Source organism: Siphateles boraxobius, unplaced genomic scaffold (assembly GCF_051911475.1).
Source record: "Siphateles boraxobius isolate OS27281-9 unplaced genomic scaffold, OSU_SipBor_1 61, whole genome shotgun sequence".
NCBI classification, from domain to species: Eukaryota; Metazoa; Chordata; class Actinopteri; order Cypriniformes; family Leuciscidae; genus Siphateles; species Siphateles boraxobius.
Genome location: NW_027509188.1, coordinates 11,165,001 through 11,185,100, shown reverse-complemented (window position 1 = coordinate 11,185,100; position 20,100 = coordinate 11,165,001). Strand labels below are relative to the sequence as shown.

The following is a 20,100-nucleotide window of genomic DNA, read 5'->3' as shown; positions in this document are numbered from 1 at the left end:
AATGATGATAAGACCGAGGTCATTGTCTTTAGCCCGAGTGAAAGGTCCCAGTACATAAGCCCAGACTTGGGGAGTTTATCTCCCTTTAAATCTACAGGAGTGCGGAACCTAGGTGTTCTTGTTGACCAGTCTTTAAAATTTGACAAACACATATCATCTGTTATCAGCTCCGGTTTCTACCAACTTCGCTTATTATCTAAAATCAAAGGCTTTCTTACTCCGATAACTTTGGAAATGGCGGTTCATGCCTTCATCACGTGTCGGCTAGACTATTGCAACTCACTTTACTGTGGGATATCAGTTTCTCAAATTGCCCGTCTTCAGTTGGTCCAAAATGCAGCGGCCAGACTTATCCTTAACTGTCGCAAATACGACCATATCTCTCCGATTCTTAAATCGTTACACTGGCTGCCAGTCCGGCAGAGAATAGATTTTAAAATCCTCCTATTTGTTTTTAAATCTTTACACAACTTAGCTCCAGCCTATCTATCCGAACTCATTCATCCCTATACTCCGTCCAGAAGCCTAAGGTCACACGACCAGGCTCTGCTGGTTGTCCCTCGGGTCAGACTTAAGCGTAGAGGGGAGCGTGCCTTTGCAGTGGCAGGGCCTCGTCTGTGGAACACCCTGCCTCTAGAGATCCAAACGGCCCCCACCCTTTCTATCTTTAAGTCTTTGGTAAAAACCTACCTGTTTTCTTTAGCTTATTGATCTTTTTTTCTTTTTTTTTTTTTTTTTTCTTTATTTCTACGATTTTATATTTGAATCTCTGATAAGGCTTTTTGTAGCTCTGCTGCTTTTTATGTGTTTTAGGGGTTGTTTTTGCTGTTTTTACTTTTCTTATTTGTGTGTTCTGTAAAGCACTTTGGTCTGTCTAAGCGGCTGTTTAAATGTGCTATACAAATAAATGAACTTGAACTTGAACTTGAACTTTTACTTATTATTTCTCACCTCCAGTCATATTAATAAAGGGGCTCACACCATAGCTGAAGTTCAGCTTGCTCAGTCAGCTTGCTTCTGGTTCTACGTCCTATAGGTTGTTCTGTATTGTTGCATCTTCATGGATGAGACATGCCGAAAACTACATACTGTAGTAAGTAGTTATTAGCCTACAGCTTGTGTCAAAATGATTGATGGTGACCTTTGACCTAGCCCCACCCCCTGCCCTTCCGGTGACCCTCCGGTGTAGGGATTAACGTTTGCCCTTGTAAGCGATTGATCAAGCTGACACATAGTTTTGCCCTATTGACCCGGGGGTGTTACGTTTCATTTTGACAGTTGGTTTTGCCCTATTGACCCGGGGATATAATATGTAATTTTGACAGTTGGTTTTGCCCTATTGACCCGGGGGGTATGATATGTCATTTTGACAGTTGGTTTTGCCATATTGACCCGGGGGTATGATATGTAATTTTGACAGTTGGTTCTGACCTATTGACCCGGGGATATAATATGTCATTTTGACAGTTGGTTTTGCCCTCTTGACCCGGGGGTATGATATGTCATTTTGACAGTTGGTTTTGCCCTATTGACCCGGGGGTATGATATGTCATTTTGACAGTTGGTTTTGCCCTATTGACCCGGGGGTATGATATGTCATTTTGACAGTTGGTTTTGCCCTATTGACCCGGGGGTATGATATGTCATTTTGACAGTTGGTTTTGCCCTATTGACCCGGGGGTATGATATGTCATTTTGACAGTTGATTTTGATCTATTGACCCGGGGGCATGATATGTAATTTTGACAGTTGGTTTTGCCCTATTGACCCGGGGGTATGATATGTCATTTTGACAGTTGGCTTTGCTGTATTGACCCGGGGGTATGATATGTAATTTTGACAGTTGGTTTTGCCCTATTGACCCGGGGGTATGATATGTAATTTTGACAGTTGGTTTTGCCCTATTGACCCGGGGGTATGATATGTCATTTTGACAGTTGGTTTTGCCCACTTGACCCGGGGGTATGATATGTCATTTTGACAGTTGAGTTTGCCCTATTGACCCTGGGGTATGATATGTAATTTTGACAGTTGGTTTTGCCCTATTGACCCGGGGGTATGATATGTCATTTTTACAGTTGGTTTTGCCCTATTGACCCGGGGGTATGATATGTCATTTTGACAGTTGGTTTTGCCCTATTGACCCGGGGGTATGATATGTCATTTTGACAGTTGGTTTTGATCTATTGACCCGGGGGGTATGATATGTCATTTTGACAGTTGGTTTTGCCATATTGACCCGGGGGTATGATATGTAATTTTGACAGTTGGTTTTGCCCTATTGACCCGGGGGTATGATATGTCATTTTGACAGTTGGTTTTGACCTATTGACCCGGGGGTATGATATGTCATTTTGACAGTTGGTTTTGATCTATTGACCCGGGGATATAATATGTCATTTTGACAGTTGGTTTTGCCCTATTGACCCGGGGGTATGATATGTCATTTTGACAGTTGGTTTTGCCCTATTGACCCGGGGGTGTGATATGTCATTTTGACAGTTGGTTTTGATCTATTGACCCGGGGGATATGATATGTCATTTTGACAGTTGGTTTTGCCATATTGACCCGGGGGTATGATATGTAATTTTGACAGTTGGTTTTGCCCTATTGACCCGGGGGTATGATATGTCATTTTTACCGTTGGTTTTGATCTATTGACCCGGGGATATAATATGTCATTTTGACAGTTGGTTTTGCCCTCATGACCCGGGGGTATGATATGTAATTTTGACAGTTGGTTTTGCCCTATTGACCCGGGGGTATGATATGTAATTTTGACAGTTGGTTTTGCCCTATTGACCCGGGGGTATGATATGTCATTTTTACAGTTGGTTTTGCCCTATTGACCCAGGGGTATGATATGTCATTTTGACAGTTGGTTTTGACCTATTGACCCGGGGGTATGATATGTCATTTTGACAGTTGGTTTTGCCCTATTGACCCGGGGGTATGATATGTCATTTTGACAGTTGGTTTTGACCTATTGACCCGGGGATATGATATGTCATTTTGACAGTTGGTTTTGACCTATTGACCCGGGGATATAATATGTCATTTTGACAGTTGGTTTTGCCCTATTGACCCGGGGATATATTATGTCATTTTGACAGTTGGTTTTGCCCTATTGACCCGGGGGCATGATATGTCATTTTGACAGTTGGTTTTGCCCTATTGACCCGGGGGCATGATATGTCATTTTGACAGTTGGTTTTGCCCTATTGACCCGGGGGTATGATATGTCATTTTGACAGTTGGTTTTGACCTATTGACCCGGGGATATGATATGTCATTTTGACAGTTGGTTTTGACCTATTGACCCGAGGATATAATATGTCATTTTGACAGTTGGTTTTGCCCTATTGACCCGGGGATATAATATGTCATTTTGACAGTTGGTTTTGCCCTATTGACCCGGGGGTATGATATGTCATTTTGACAGTTGGTTTTGCCCTATTGACCCGGGGGCATGATATGTCATTTTGACAGTTGGTTTTGCCCAATTGACCCGGGGATATAATATGTCATTTTGACAGTTGGTTTTGCCCTATTGACCCGGGGGTATGATTTGTCATTTTGACAGTTGGTTTTGCCCTATTGACCCGGGGGCATGATATGTCATTTTGACAGTTGGTTTTGCCCTATTGACCCGGGGGTATGATGTCATTTTGACAGTTGGTTTTGCCCTATTGACCCGGGGGTATGATATGTCATTTTGACAGTTGGTTTTGACCTATTGACCCGGGGATATGATATGTCATTTTGACAGTTGGTTTTGACCTATTGACCCGAGGATATAATATGTCATTTTGACAGTTGGTTTTGCCCTATTGACCCGGGGATATAATATGTCATTTTGACAGTTGGTTTTGCCCTATTGACCCGGGGGCATGATATGTCATTTTGACAGTTGGTTTTGCCCTATTGACCTGGGGGTATGATATGTCATTTTGACAGTTGGTTTTGCCCTATTGACTCGGGGATATAATATGTCATTTTGACAGTTGGTTTTGCCCTATTGACCCGGGGATATAATATGTCATTTTGACAGTTGGTTTTGACCTATTGACCCGGGGGATATAATATGTCATTTTGACAGTTGGTTTTCCCCTATTGACCCGGGGGTATGATATGTCATTTTGACAGTTGGTTTTGCCCAATTGACCCGGGGATATAATATGTCATTTTGACAGTTGGTTTTGCCCTATTGACCCGGGGGTATAATATGTCATTTTGACAGTTGGTTTTGCTGTATTGACCCGGGGGTATGATATGTCATTTTGACAGTTGGTTTTGCCCTATTGACCCGTGGGTATGATATGTAATTTTGACAGTTGGTTTTGCCCTATTGACCCGGGGGTGTTATATGTCATTTTGACAGTTGGTTTTGACCTATTGACCCGGGGATATAATATGTCATTTTGACAGTTGGTTTTGCCCTATTGACCCGGGGATATAATATGTCATTTTGACAGTTGGATTTGACCTATTGACCCGGGGGCATGATATGTCTTTTTGACGGTTGGTTTTGCCCTATTGACCCGGGGGTATGATATGTCATTTTGACAGTTGGTTTTGCCCTATTGACCCGGGGGTATGATATGTCATTTTGACAGTTGGTTCTCACCTATTGACGCGGGGATATAATATGTCATTTTGACAGTTGGTTTTGATCTATTGACCCGGGGGGTATGATATGTCATTTTGACAGTTGGTTTTGCCCTATTGACCCGGGGATATAATATGTCATTTTGACAGTTGGTTTTGCCCTATTGACCCGGGGATATAATATGTCATTTTGACAGTTGGTTTTGACCTATTGACCTGGGGATATAATATGTCATTTTGACAGTTGGTTTTGCCCTATTGACCCGGGGATATAATATGTCATTTTGACAGTTGGTTTTGACCTATTGACAGGGGGGTATGATATGTCATTTTCACAGTTGGTTTTGACCTATTGACCCGGGGATATAATATGTCATTTTGACAGTTGGTTTTGCCCTATTGACCCGGGGGTATGATATGTCATTTTGACAGTTGGTTTTGACCTATTGACCCGGGGATATGATATGTCATTTTGACAGTTGGTTTTGACCTATTGACCCGAGGATATAATATGTCATTTTGACAGTTGGTTTTGCCCTATTGACCCGGGGATATAATATGTCATTTTGACAGTTGGTTTTGCCCTATTGACCCGGGGGCATGATATGTCATTTTGACAGTTGGTTTTGCCCTATTGACCTGGGGGTATGATATGTCATTTTGACAGTTGGTTTTGCCCTATTGACCCGGGGATATAATATGTCATTTTGACAGTTGGTTTTGCCCTATTGACCCGGGATATAATATGTCATTTTGACAGTTGGTTTTGCCCTATGGACCCGGGGATAAAATATGTCATTTTGACAGTTGGTTTTGCCCTATTGACCCGGGGGCATGATATGTCATTTTGACAGTTGGTTTTGCCCTATTGACCCGGGGGTATGATATGTCATTTTGACAGTTGGTTTTGACCTATTGACCCGGGGATATGATATGTCATTTTGACAGTTGGTTTTGACCTATTGACCCGAGGATATAATATGTCATTTTGACAGTTGGTTTTGCCCTATTGACCCGGGGATATAATATGTCATTTTGACAGTTGGTTTTGCCCTATTGACCCGGGGGCATGATATGTCATTTTGACAGTTGGTTTTGCCCTATTGACCTGGGGGTATGATATGTCATTTTGACAGTTGGTTTTGACCTATTGACCCGGGGATATAATATGTCATTTTGACAGTTGGTTTTGCCCTATTGACCCTGGGGATATAATATGTCATTTTGACAGTTGGTTTTGACCTTTTGACCCGGGGGATATAATATGTCATTTTGACAGTTGGTTTTGCCCTATTGACCCGGGGATATAATATGTCATTTTGACAGTTGGTTTTGACCTATTGACCCGGGGGGATGATATGTCATTTTGACAGTTGGTTTTGCCCTATTGACCCGGGGATATATTATGTCATTTTGACAGTTGGTTTTGCTCTATTGACCCGGGGGTATGTTATGTCATTTTGACAGTTGGTTTTGCCTTATTGACCCGGCTGTATGATATGTAATTTTGACAGTTGGTTTTGACCTATTGACCCGTGGGTATGATATGTCATTTTGACAGTTGGTTTTGACCTATTGACCCAGGGGTATGATATGTCATTTTGACAGTTGGTTTTGCCCTATTGACCCGGGGCTGTTATATGTCATTTTGACAGTTGGTTTTGACCTATTGACCCGGGGATATAATATGTCATTTTGACAGTTGGTTTTGCCCTATTGACCCGGGGGTAGATATGTCATTTTGACAGTTGGTTTTGACCTATTGACCTGGGGATATAATATGTCATTTTGACAGTTGGTTTTGCCCTATTGACCCGGGGATATAATATGTCATGTTGACAGTTGGTTTTGACCTATTGACCGGGGGATATAATATGTCATTTTGACAGTTGGTTTTGCCCTATTGACCCGGGGATAAAATATGTCATTTTGACAGTTGGTTTTGCCCTATTGACCCGGGGGCATGATATGTCATTTTGACAGTTGGTTTTGCCCTATTGACCCGGGGGTATGATATGTCATTTTGACAGTTGGTTTTGACCTATTGACCCGGGGATATGATATGTCATTTTGACAGTTGGTTTTGACCTATTGACCCGAGGATATAATATGTCATTTTGACAGTTGGTTTTGCCCTATTGACCCGGGGATATAATATGTCATTTTGACAGTTGGTTTTGCCCTATTGACCCGGGGGCATGATATGTCATTTTGACAGTTGGTTTTGCCCTATTGACCTGGGGGTATGATATGTCATTTTGACAGTTGGTTTTGCCCTATTGACCCGGGGATATAATATGTCATTTTGACAGTTGGTTTTGCCCTATTGACCCGGGGATATAATATGTCATTTTGACAGTTGGTTTTGACCTTTTGACCCGGGGGATATAATATGTCATTTTGACAGTTGGTTTTGCCCTATTGACCCGGGGATATAATATGTCATTTTGACAGTTGGTTTTGACCTATTGACCCGGGGGTATGATATGTCATTTTGACAGTTGGTTTTGCCCTATTGACCCGGGGATATATTATGTCATTTTGACAGTTGGTTTTGCCCTATTGACCCGGGGGCATGATATGTCATTTTGACAGTTGGTTTTGCCCTATTGACCCGGGGGCATGATATGTCATTTTGACAGTTGGTTTTGCCCTATTGACCCGGGGGTATGATATGTCATTTTGACAGTTGGTTTTGACCTATTGACCCGGGGCTGTTATATGTCATTTTGACAGTTGGTTTTGACCTATTGACCCGGGGATATAATATGTCATTTTGACAGTTGGTTTTGCCCTATTGACCCGGGGGTAGATATGTCATTTTGACAGTTGGTTTTGACCTATTGACCTGGGGATATAATATGTCATTTTGACAGTTGGTTTTGCCCTATTGACCCGGGGATATAATATGTCATGTTGACAGTTGGTTTTGACCTATTGACCGGGGGATATAATATGTCATTTTGACAGTTGGTTTTGCCCTATTGACCCGGGGATAAAATATGTCATTTTGACAGTTGGTTTTGCCCTATTGACCCGGGGGCATGATATGTCATTTTGACAGTTGGTTTTGCCCTATTGACCCGGGGGTATGATATGTCATTTTGACAGTTGGTTTTGACCTATTGACCCGGGGATATGATATGTCATTTTGACAGTTGGTTTTGACCTATTGACCCGAGGATATAATATGTCATTTTGACAGTTGGTTTTGCCCTATTGACCCGGGGATATAATATGTCATTTTGACAGTTGGTTTTGCCCTATTGACCCGGGGGCATGATATGTCATTTTGACAGTTGGTTTTGCCCTATTGACCTGGGGGTATGATATGTCATTTTGACAGTTGGTTTTGCCCTATTGACCCGGGGATATAATATGTCATTTTGACAGTTGGTTTTGCCCTATTGACCCGGGGATATAATATGTCATTTTGACAGTTGGTTTTGACCTTTTGACCCGGGGGATATAATATGTCATTTTGACAGTTGGTTTTGCCCTATTGACCCGGGGATATAATATGTCATTTTGACAGTTGGTTTTGACCTATTGACCCGGGGGTATGATATGTCATTTTGACAGTTGGTTTTGCCCTATTGACCCGGGGATATATTATGTCATTTTGACAGTTGGTTTTGCCCTATTGACCCGGGGGCATGATATGTCATTTTGACAGTTGGTTTTGCCCTATTGACCCGGGGGCATGATATGTCATTTTGACAGTTGGTTTTGCCCTATTGACCCGGGGGTATGATATGTCATTTTGACAGTTGGTTTTGACCTATTGACCCGGGGATATGATATGTCATTTTGACAGTTGGTTTTGCCCTATTGACCCGGGGATATAATATGTCATTTTGACAGTTGGTTTTGCCCTATTGACCCGGGGGCATGATATGTCATTTTGACAGTTGGTTTTGCCCTATTGACCTGGGGGTATGATATGTCATTTTGACAGTTGGTTTTGCCCTATTGACCCGGGGATATAATATGTCATTTTGACAGTTGGTTTTGCCCTATTGACCCGGGGATATAATATGTCATTTTGACTGTTGGTTTTGACCTTTTGACCCGGGGGATATAATATGTCATTTTGACTGTTGGTTTTGCCCTATTGACCCGGGGATATAATATGTCATTTTGACAGTTGGTTTTGACCTATTGACCCGGGGGTATGATATGTCATTTTGACAGTTGGTTTTGCCCTATTGACCCGGGGATATATTATGTCATTTTGACAGTTGGTTTTGCCCTATTGACCCGGGGGCATGATATGTCATTTTGACAGTTGGTTTTGCCCTATTGACCCGGGGGCATGATATGTCATTTTGACAGTTGGTTTTGCCCTATTGACCCGGGGGTATGATATGTCATTTTGACAGTTGGTTTTGACCTATTGACCCGGGGCTGTTATATGTCATTTTGACAGTTGGTTTTGACCTATTGACCCGGGGATATAATATGTCATTTTGACAGTTGGTTTTGCCCTATTGACCCGGGGGTAGATATGTCATTTTGACAGTTGGTTTTGACCTATTGACCTGGGGATATAATATGTCATTTTGACAGTTGGTTTTGCCCTATTGACCCGGGGATATAATATGTCATTTTGACAGTTGGTTTTGCCCTATTGACCCGGGGATATAATATGTCATTTTGACAGTTGGTTTTGACCTATTGACCCGGGGGATATAATATGTCATTTTGACAGTTGGTTTTGCCCAATTGACCCAGGGATATAATATGTCATTTTGACAGTGGGTTTTGCCCTATTGACCCGGGGGTATGATATGTCATTTTGACAGTTGGTTTTGCCCAATTGACCCAGGGATATAATATGTCATTTTGACAGTGGGTTTTGCCCTATTGACCCGGGGGTATGATATGTCATTTTGACAGTTGGTTTTGCTGTATTGACCCGGGGGTATGATATGTCATTTTGACAGTTGGTTTTGCCCTATTGACCCGGGGGTATGATATGTCATTTTGACAGTTGGTTTTGCCCTATTGACCCGGGGGTATGATATGTCATTTTGACAGTTGGTTCTCACCTATTGACGCGGGGATATAATATGTCATTTTGACAGTTGGTTTTGCCCTATTGACCCGGGGGTAGATATGTCATTTTGACAGTTGGTTTTGACCTATTGACCTGGGGATATAATATGTCATTTTGACAGTTGGTTTTGCCCTATTGACCCGGGGATATAATATGTCATTTTGACAGTTGGTTTTGCCCTATTGACCCGGGGATATAATATGTCATTTTGACAGTTGGTTTTGACCTATTGACCCGGGGGATATAATATGTCATTTTGACAGTTGGTTTTGCCCAATTGACCCAGGGATATAATATGTCATTTTGACAGTGGGTTTTGCCCTATTGACCCGGGGGTATGATATGTCATTTTGACAGTTGGTTTTGCCCAATTGACCCAGGGATATAATATGTCATTTTGACAGTGGGTTTTGCCCTATTGACCCGGGGGTATGATATGTCATTTTGACAGTTGGTTTTGCTGTATTGACCCGGGGGTATGATATGTCATTTTGACAGTTGGTTTTGCCCTATTGACCCGGGGGTATGATATGTCATTTTGACAGTTGGTTTTGCCCTATTGACCCGGGGGTATGATATGTCATTTTGACAGTTGGTTCTCACCTATTGACGCGGGGATATAATATGTCATTTTGACAGTTGGTTTTGCCCTATTGACCCGGGGGTATGATATGTCATTTTGACAGTTGGTTTTGACCTATTGATCCGGGGATATGATATGTCATTTTGACAGTTGGTTTTGACCTATTGACCCGAGGATATAATATGTCATTTTGACAGTTGGTTTTGCCCTATTGACCCGGGGATATAATATGTCATTTTGACAGTTGGTTTTGCCCTATTGACCCGGGGGCATGATATGTCATTTTGACAGTTGGTTTTGCCCTATTGACCCGGGGGTATGATATGTCATTTTGACAGTTGGTTTTGCCCTATTGACCCGGGGATATAATATGTCATTTTGACAGTTGGTTTTGACCTATTGACCCGGGGGAGATAATATGTCATTTTGACAGTTGGTTTTCCCCTATTGACCCGGGGGTATGATATGTCATTTTGACAGTTGGTTTTGCCCAATTGACCCGGGGATATAATATGTCATTTTGACAGTTGGTTTTGCCCTATTGACCCGGGGATATAATATGTCATTTTGACAGTTGGTTTTGCCCTATTGACCCGGGGGCATGATATGTCATTTTGACAGTTGGTTTTGCCCTATTGACCTGGGGGTATGATATGTCATTTTGACAGTTGGTTTTGCCCTATTGACCCGGGGATATAATATGTCATTTTGACAGTTGGTTTTGCCCTATTGACCCGGGGATATAATATGTCATTTTGACAGTTGGTTTTGACCTATTGACCCGGGGGATATAATATGTCATTTTGACAGTTGGTTTTCCCCTATTGACCCGGGGGTATGATATGTCATTTTGACAGTTGGTTTTGCCCAATTGACCCGGGGATATAATATGTCATTTTGACAGTTGGTTTTGCCCTATTGACCCGGGGGTATGATATGTCATTTTGACAGTTGGTTTTGCCCTATTGACCCGGGGGTATGATATGTCATTTTGACAGTTGGTTCTCACCTATTGACGCGGGGATATAATATGTCATTTTGACAGTTGGTTTTGCCCTATTGACCCGGGGGTATGATATGTCATTTTGACAGTTGGTTTTGCCCTATTGACCCGGGGGTATGATATGTCATTTTGACAGTTGGTTTTGCCCTATTGACCCGGGGGTATGATATGTCATTTTGACAGTTGGTTTTGCCCTATTGACCCGGGGGTGTTATATGTCATTTTGACAGTTGGTTTTGACCTATTGACCCGGGGATATAATATGTCATTTTGACAGTTGGTTTTGCCCTATTGACCCGGGGATATAATATGTCATTTTGACAGTTGGTTTTGACCTATTGACCCGGGGGTATGATATGTCATTTTGACAGTTGGTTTTGACCTATTGACCTGGGGATATAATATGTCATTTTGACAGTTGGTTTTGCCCTATTGACCCGGGGATATAATATGTCATTTTGACAGTTGGTTTTGACTTATTGACCGGGGGGTATGATATGTCATTTTCACAGTTGGTTTTGACCTATTGACCCGGGGATATAATATGTCATTTTGACAGTTGGTTTTGCCCTATTGACCCGGGGATAAAATATGTCATTTTGACAGTTGGTTTTGCCCTATTGACACGGGGGCATGATATGTCATTTTGACAGTTGGTTTTGCCCTATTGACCCGGGGGTATGATATGTCATTTTGACAGTTGGTTTTGACCTATTAACCCGGGGATATGATATGTCATTTTGACAGTTGGTTTTGACCTATTGACCCGAGGATATAATATGTCATTTTGACAGTTGGTTTTGCCCTATTGACCCGGGGATATAATATGTCATTTTGACAGTTGGTTTTGCCCTATTGACCTGGGGGCATGATATGTCATTTTGACAGTTGGTTTTGCCCTATTGACCTGGGGGTATGATATGTCATTTTGACAGTTGGTTTTGCCCTATTGACCCGGGGATATAATTTGTCATTTTGACAGTTGGTTTTGCCCTATTGACCCGGGGATATAATATGTCATTTTGACAGTTGGTTTTGACCTTTTGACCCGGGGGATATAATATGTCATTTTGACAGTTGATTTTGCCCTATTGACCCGGGGATATAATATGTCATTTTGACAGTTGGTTTTGACCTATTGACCCGGGGGTATGATATGTCATTTTGACAGTTGGTTTTGCCCTATTGACCCGGGGATATATTATGTCATTTTGACAGTTGGTTTTGCCCTATTGACCCGGGGGCATGATATGTCATTTTGACAGTTGGTTTTGCCCTATTGACCCGGGGGCATGATATGTCATTTTGACAGTTGGTTTTGCCCTATTGACCCGGGGGTATGATATGTCATTTTGACAGTTGGTTTTGACCTATTGACCCGGGGATATGATATGTCATTTTGACAGTTGGTTTTGACCTATTGACCCGAGGATATAATATGTCATTTTGACAGTTGGTTTTGCCCTATTGACCCGGGGATATAATATGTCATTTTGACAGTTGGTTTTGCCCTATTGACCCGGGGGCATGATATGTCATTTTGACAGTTGGTTTTGCCCTATTGACCCAGGGGTATGATATGTCATTTTGACAGTTGGTTTTGCCCTATTGACCCGGGGATATAATATGTCATTTTGACAGTTGGTTTTGCCCTATTGACCCGGGGATATAATATGTCATTTTGACAGTTGGTTTTGACCTATTGACCCGGGGGATATAATATGTCATTTTGACAGTTGGTTTTCCCCTATTGACCCGGGGGTATGATATGTCATTTTGACAGTTGGTTTTGCCCAATTGACCCGGGGATATAATATGTCATTTTGACAGTTGGTTTTGCCCTATTGACCCGGGGATATAATATGTCATTTTGACAGTTGGTTTTGCCCTATTGACCCGGGGGCATGATATGTCATTTTGACAGTTGGTTTTGCCCTATTGACCTGGGGGTATGATATGTCATTTTGACAGTTGGTTTTGCCCTATTGACCCGGGGATATAATATGTCATTTTGACAGTTGGTTTTGCCCTATTGACCCGGGGATATAATATGTCATTTTGACAGTTGGTTTTGACCTATTGACCCGGGGGATATAATATGTCATTTTGACAGTTGGTTTTCCCCTATTGACCCGGGGGCATGATATGTCATTTTGACAGTTGGTTTTGCTGTATTGACCCGGGGGTATGATATGTCATTTTGACAGTTGGTTTTGCCCAATTGACCCGGGGGTATGATATGTCATTTTGACAGTTGGTTTTGCCCAATTGACCCGGGGGTATGATATGTCATTTTGACAGTTGGTTTTGCCCTATTGACCCGGGGGTATGATATGTCATTTTGACAGTTGGTTTTGCCCTATTGACCCGGGGGCATGATATGTCATTTTGACAGTTGGTTTTGCCCTATTGACCCGGGGGTATGATATGTCATTTTGACAGTTGGTTTTGCCCTATTGACCCGGGGGTATGATATGGCATTTTGACAGTTGGTTCTCACCTATTGACGCGGGGATATAATATGTCATTTGGACAGTTGGTTTTGCCCTATTGACCCGGGGGTATGATATGTCATTTTGACAGTTGGTTTTGCCCTATTGACCCGGGGGTATGATATGTCATTTTTACAGTTGGTTTTGATCTATTGACCCGGGGATATAATATGTCATTTTGACAGTTGGTTTTGCCCTCTTGACCCGGGGGTATGATATGTCATTTTGACAGTTGGTTTTGCCCAATTGACCCGGGGATATAATATGTCATTTTGACAGTTGGTTTTGCCCTATTGACCCGGGGGTATAATATGTCATTTTGACAGTTGGTTTTGCTGTATTGACCCGGGGGTATGATATGTCATTTTGACAGTTGGTTTTGCCCTATTGACCCGGGGGTATGATATGTCATTTTGACAGTTGGTTTTGCCCTATTGACCCGGGGGTATGATATGTCATTTTGACAGTTGGTTCTCACCTATTGACCCGGGGGTATAATATGTCATTTTGACAGTTGGTTTTGCTGTATTGACCCGGGGGTATGATATGTCATTTTGACAGTTGGTTTTGCCCTATTGACCCGGGGGTATGATATGTCATTTTGACAGTTGGTTTTGCCCTATTGACCCGGGGGTATGATATGTCATTTTGACAGTTGGTTCTCACCTATTGACGCGGGGATATAATATGTCATTTTGACAGTTGGTTTTGCCCTATTGACCCGGGGGTATGATATGTCATTTTGACAGTTGGTTTTGCCCTATTGACCCGGGGGTATGATATGTCATTTTGACAGTTGGTTTTGCCCTATTGACCCGGGGGTATGATATGTCATTTTGACAGTTGGTTTTGCCCTATTGACCCGGGGGTATGATATGTCATTTTGACAGTTGGTTTTGCCCTATTGACCCGGGGATAAAATATGTCATTTTGACAGTTGGTTTTGCTCTATTGACCCGGGGGTATGTTATGTCATTTTGACAGTTGGTTTTGCCCTATTGACCCGGGGGTATGATATGTAATTTTGACAGTTGGTTTTGACCTATTGACCCGTGGGTATGATATGTCATTTTGACAGTTGGTTTTGACCTATTGACCCAGGGGTATGATATGTCATTTTGACAGTTGGTTTTGCCCTATTGACCCGGGGGTGTTATATGTCATTTTGACAGTTGGTTTTGACCTATTGACCCGGGGATATAATATGTCATTTTGACAGTTGGTTTTGCCCTATTGACCCGGGGGTAGATATGTCATTTTGACAGTTGGTTTTGACCTATTGACCTAGGGATATAATATGTCATTTTGACAGTTGGTTTTGCCCTATTGACCCGGGGATATAATATGTCATGTTGACAGTTGGTTTTGACCTATTGACCGGGGGATATAATATGTCATTTTGACAGTTGGTTTTGCCCTATTGACCCGGGGATAAAATATGTCATTTTGACAGTTGGTTTTGCCCTATTGACCCGGGGGCATGATATGTCATTTTGACAGTTGGTTTTGCCCTATTGACCCGGGGGTATGATATGTCATTTTGACAGTTGGTTTTGACCTATTGACCCGGGGATATGATATGTCATTTTGACAGTTGGTTTTGACCTATTGACCCGAGGATATAATATGTCATTTTGACAGTTGGTTTTGCCCTATTGACCTGGGGATATAATATGTCATTTTGACAGTTGGTTTTGCCCTATTGACCCGGGGGCATGATATGTCATTTTGACAGTTGGTTTTGCCCTATTGACCTGGGGGTATGATATGTCATTTTGACAGTTGGTTTTGCCCTATTGACCCGGGGATATAATATGTCATTTTGACAGTTGGTTTTGCCATATTGACCCGGGGGGTAATGACTCCTTAAGATTTGGTGAAAGGCGAGGTCAGGGAATTTAAACAATCTGTTCATGTAAAATCTGACTCAAGTTGAAAAAAGCATGCTGTTCCTTTAAAAGTTAATATATGAAATGGTTATAAAAGGAACATTTAGTCATTCACAAATATTTCACCCTAAGTAGAGTTGAAAAACATTGATCTTTAAAAGTGTATAAATGAAATGGTTATAAAATGAACATTTAGTCATTCACAAATATTTCTCCCTAAGTAGAGTTGAAAAACATTGATCTTTAAAAGTGTATAAATGAAATGGTTATAAAATATCTTTTCAAAACAAAAATGAAAATCATCCGACATGTTTTAGAGAGATGAAAAAACATACAGGTTATGAATGGGTTTACAACGATGTAACCATTCATTCCTTTAAAATAAATATATTACTGAAGGAATTATTTTAAAAACAAAAAATAAAATCATCTTACCATTTCACCATGGTGAAAAAAGATCCCGCATGTGTTTCTCTCTCTCTCTCTCTATCTCTCTCTCTCTCTCTCTCTCTTTTTCTCTCTCTCTCTCGCACCGCAATGTGTCAGGCATGGTGTAGAGGAAGTGTGTGTGTGTGTGTGTGTGTGTGTGTGTGTGTGTGTGTGTGTGTGTGTGTGTGTGTGTGTGTGTGTGTGTGTGTGTGTGTGTGTGTGTTCAGCGAGCAGTATGAGACGCTGGGAATGTTTTTTAGTGTTAATCTTAAAAGTTTAAATTATATCTTTTAAAAATAAAAGATGTTTTAAATTAAATTCAATTAATTATTTAAAGTCTTAATAAAAACAAATATGCTACATCGATGGTCTGTGGAAAAACCTGACTATATGTTTTATATATCAGGGCGCATGTAAAGAACTTTGAAATTTGGGGGTCTCACAAGTCATCTCACACATTGTGAGAAATGTTCAAGTAGTATCTGTGAGAAAATCATCACATAGGCCTATCTTTAGTGAGAGAGCAACAATGAAGAGATTTAGAGTCTGTGATCCTCAGCCCGACCCCCATTGATAGGCTGTCCTTCGATCACCAGCACATCTTCAGAGAAATACTGACAATAATGTCAGCTTCAGGATATAGGGTGACAGAGCAGATGAGCCTCTGTGCATCATGTAATGTTAGTCTGCTAACGCCTTTCCAGAGCCAAAGGTTTGTTCGTACTAATTTTATTTTCAAAGTATCATCTTAAAAGTTTAAATATGATCTTTTAAAATGAAAAGATTGTTTAAATTAAAATCTTAAAAGTTTTAATACATTCGTATCTTCTATTTATCTTTAATAAAGTATATAACTCAATGAATAATAACAAATATGTTAATAAAATGTATTCAAACAATTTAAACATAGTTTTAGCTAAATAATTTATATATAAATAAAAACTATATATATATATATATATATATAAAATACCTTACATTTACATAGAGCCGAAGAAGTAGTTTTTTATGCAGTGATAAAAAAACAGTCCAAAAAGCAAATAGTTTAAGTTGTCTTGAAGCCCTCCCAGTTCCTTCAGTGATAAACTACAGGGTGAAGTGAATGCTTGAGCCCCTCACAGAGACGAGAGGAGTGACAGGACAGATGAGCCTCCGGGTACACTGTCACAGTAAAGATAGTCTGCTTTCCAGAGTTTTATTCATACTAAAAGCATAATCTTAAAAGTTTACATTAGATCTTTTAAAATTAAAAGTCTTTTTCAAATCTTTTAAGTTTTTATTAAAATTGTATCTTATATTTATCTTCTTAGAAGACTACTGTATGATATAAATGATTTTGCATAAATTTAACCTAAGGTTTTATTTTTACTAAACAGCGTCTGTTCAAAAAATAAAAAAAAATGTTTTAAAGCAAAAACTGTGCTTAGTCGTATTAGATTTATAAAAAAGATTAAATCAGCACTTTTGACCATCCACATGAAACATGTTGTCAAACCTTGTCACAATCTGTTTTTTTTTTTTTTTAAGAAATCCGAGGTCTCTACATTGCTCTTGTTTAGATTAAGTCGTATCATTAAGAAAATCACCACACATTTTTTAGAGACGCGATGTGCCTTTTTTGGTCCATGAGGCTGCATAAGTAAAGTTTGTCTTGAGCGAATATTTAATTTTACTCATCTTATTTCAAAACATGATCTTACTTTTTCTACGGTAGCCATGATAATTGCACATATAAGATGTGTATATATATATATATATAACGTTGCGTTTTTGGTTTTTTTGAAACCTGCTCGACGTGCAGATTCTAAATATTTCAAATTATTTTATTATGTTTTAATGGTAAATGAAATGTTTTAATGGTATATGAAATGTTACCATTAGTTATTTTCTCATTTTTTGCCATCATAATAATTAAAAAAAAAAGCGAAATGAAAGATTACAATTCAGGCTATTTATAGAACGTGCTCGGCGGGCGACTCAGAGACTCCACGCGGGCACCATGTTGGAGACCACTGCTCCATAGTAATAGTAGTAAAGAAGAGATGTTCTCGTGCCGCTTGAACTGAGGTGCTACAGCGATCTGTCACATTTACAAGCGACAAAACCGTATTTATTGTTGAAGTTTGTAATAAAGTTGACAGAATCTGAGAGCTGAGAATTTGGTTCATATTAAAAGTAACCGTCGTCGTCAGTGTCCTCTTTGCCTGCTTTTTAAGACCTGAAGAAATCAAAATTAATATTGTACATTAGGGGTGCACAATATTGACAAAAAATATATCTCGATATTTTCACAGTTTTGTTGAAATCAAAATCCATTTTTGCAGTGCAGAGGTGACACAGAAGTGGCATCAGTGTAATATATTTACACTGCGTTTACAATTGCATAAATAAAGCTATGAGATTGTATTTTTATTATTCAATATTTAAATATTAAATGATTTCTTATAGTTTATAGTTTATAGTTTAGTTTATTGTAATTAATGGGATCACCAGCTAAATAATTGAGTAAATTGTTTGTTTGCACATGCTCAAAAGCTATCCCTCAGAATGAAACTCATGCATTAGAATGAAATAGGATAACTCCTACTAGATGACATCTGGGAATAGACCAGAGTCCAGGGTTAGCCAGATTAGGGTAGTAACCTTAATTGTTATTGGCTGGAAACCTTAATTCTGGAGGCGTTTCTGGTGCAGCCAGGGGTATAAATTACAGAGAACAGCCACCGGTTGCTCTGATTTCATCAGGTTTCCAGCTGGACAACTACTTTCACACTACTGTCTGGACATTGTTGTATTCACAAAAATACTACCATTGCCTGTTTCGGGTGTATAGTTCTCTTATCTCTTTCTTGGATATTATACTGTATATTCTACACACAGGTTACAAGCGAGTTTGTTCTCTTTCATAGTAGCTTGTAGGCTATGCTACATCTCAATAAAGCTTAGCTGCATCTATCTTCCTCTCACATACATTTTCAATCAATTTATAAATAAAATTGCTGAATAAAATTATTATTATATATATATATATATTTTTTTTTTAAAATCTAACTGACCCAAAACTACGGTGACGCATTGCTGCCACATACATATTATTTTCCCCTCAATTATGTCGTAATAACGAGATCTTATGTGTTAAAACGACATATTTTCTCGTTTTAATGACATAACATCTCGTTTTAACGACATAATATCTCGTTTTAACGACATAATATCTCGTTATTACGACATATCTCGTTATTTCGACATAAATATCTCGTTATTTCGACATAATAAGGTGACATTGTAATATGGATTAAGCTACATTTAGCGTTCTTATAATGAGTTTCTATGGGAGGAAAATGCTTAACGTCAAATTAAACGCTTTGCGTTCATATTCTGGACTTATCTGATTTTTGTAGTATACTTTATTATGATTTTATTATCATATTGATTAATAAATGCACGCACAATTATCCGTGAACCTGATAAATGTATGTTTTTATTAGGCTACTATATCCACAAACAAATTGCTTTCAATTATGTGTGCAAAATTCAGAATTCAACGAATGTGCAGCAATTTGTACAAATAGAGACATGTTTGTGTATAAAATACATTTGTTTTATTTTGTATTAGTGATTATAATTTGCGCGTCAAAAACAAAAAAACAATAATTACATTAAAAAATACAATAATCTATATGGTTTGCAGTTTCACCCAGGCCATAAGTGTACGTTGCACAAACTTTGCCCAACTTGTCTGGGAAAAGGGGGCTACAGGGCTATTTACACTTGAAGCTAAGTGGATACAACACCTCTTTACCTCAGTATTACTAGCACGAACCGTTTGATACTTATAAGATGTATTGCAAACATTGTGTGTTGTTACATTGTGTTGATGGGTTAGAATAGAAAGACAAAACGCTAACATCTCACCACTGAAATTGAGGCTAGCCCATCGTGATCTGCTGTACAAGAGCAAGTTCGTCTGAACAAAATCTTAACGCTACATTTTTAATGATTAAAGCTAAGTTTAATTCTCAAGAACGCAGCTTCC

General features: G+C 39.9%; 1 pseudogene across 1 annotated transcript in view; it reads left to right on the top strand.

Annotated features, from left to right (window-relative positions):
* The window catches only part of LOC143718287 (NLR family CARD domain-containing protein 3-like), a 43,320-nt pseudogene that overhangs the window by 20,181 nt on the left and 3,039 nt on the right, over positions 1-20,100 (top strand). The gene's annotated exons all lie outside the window — the stretch shown is intronic.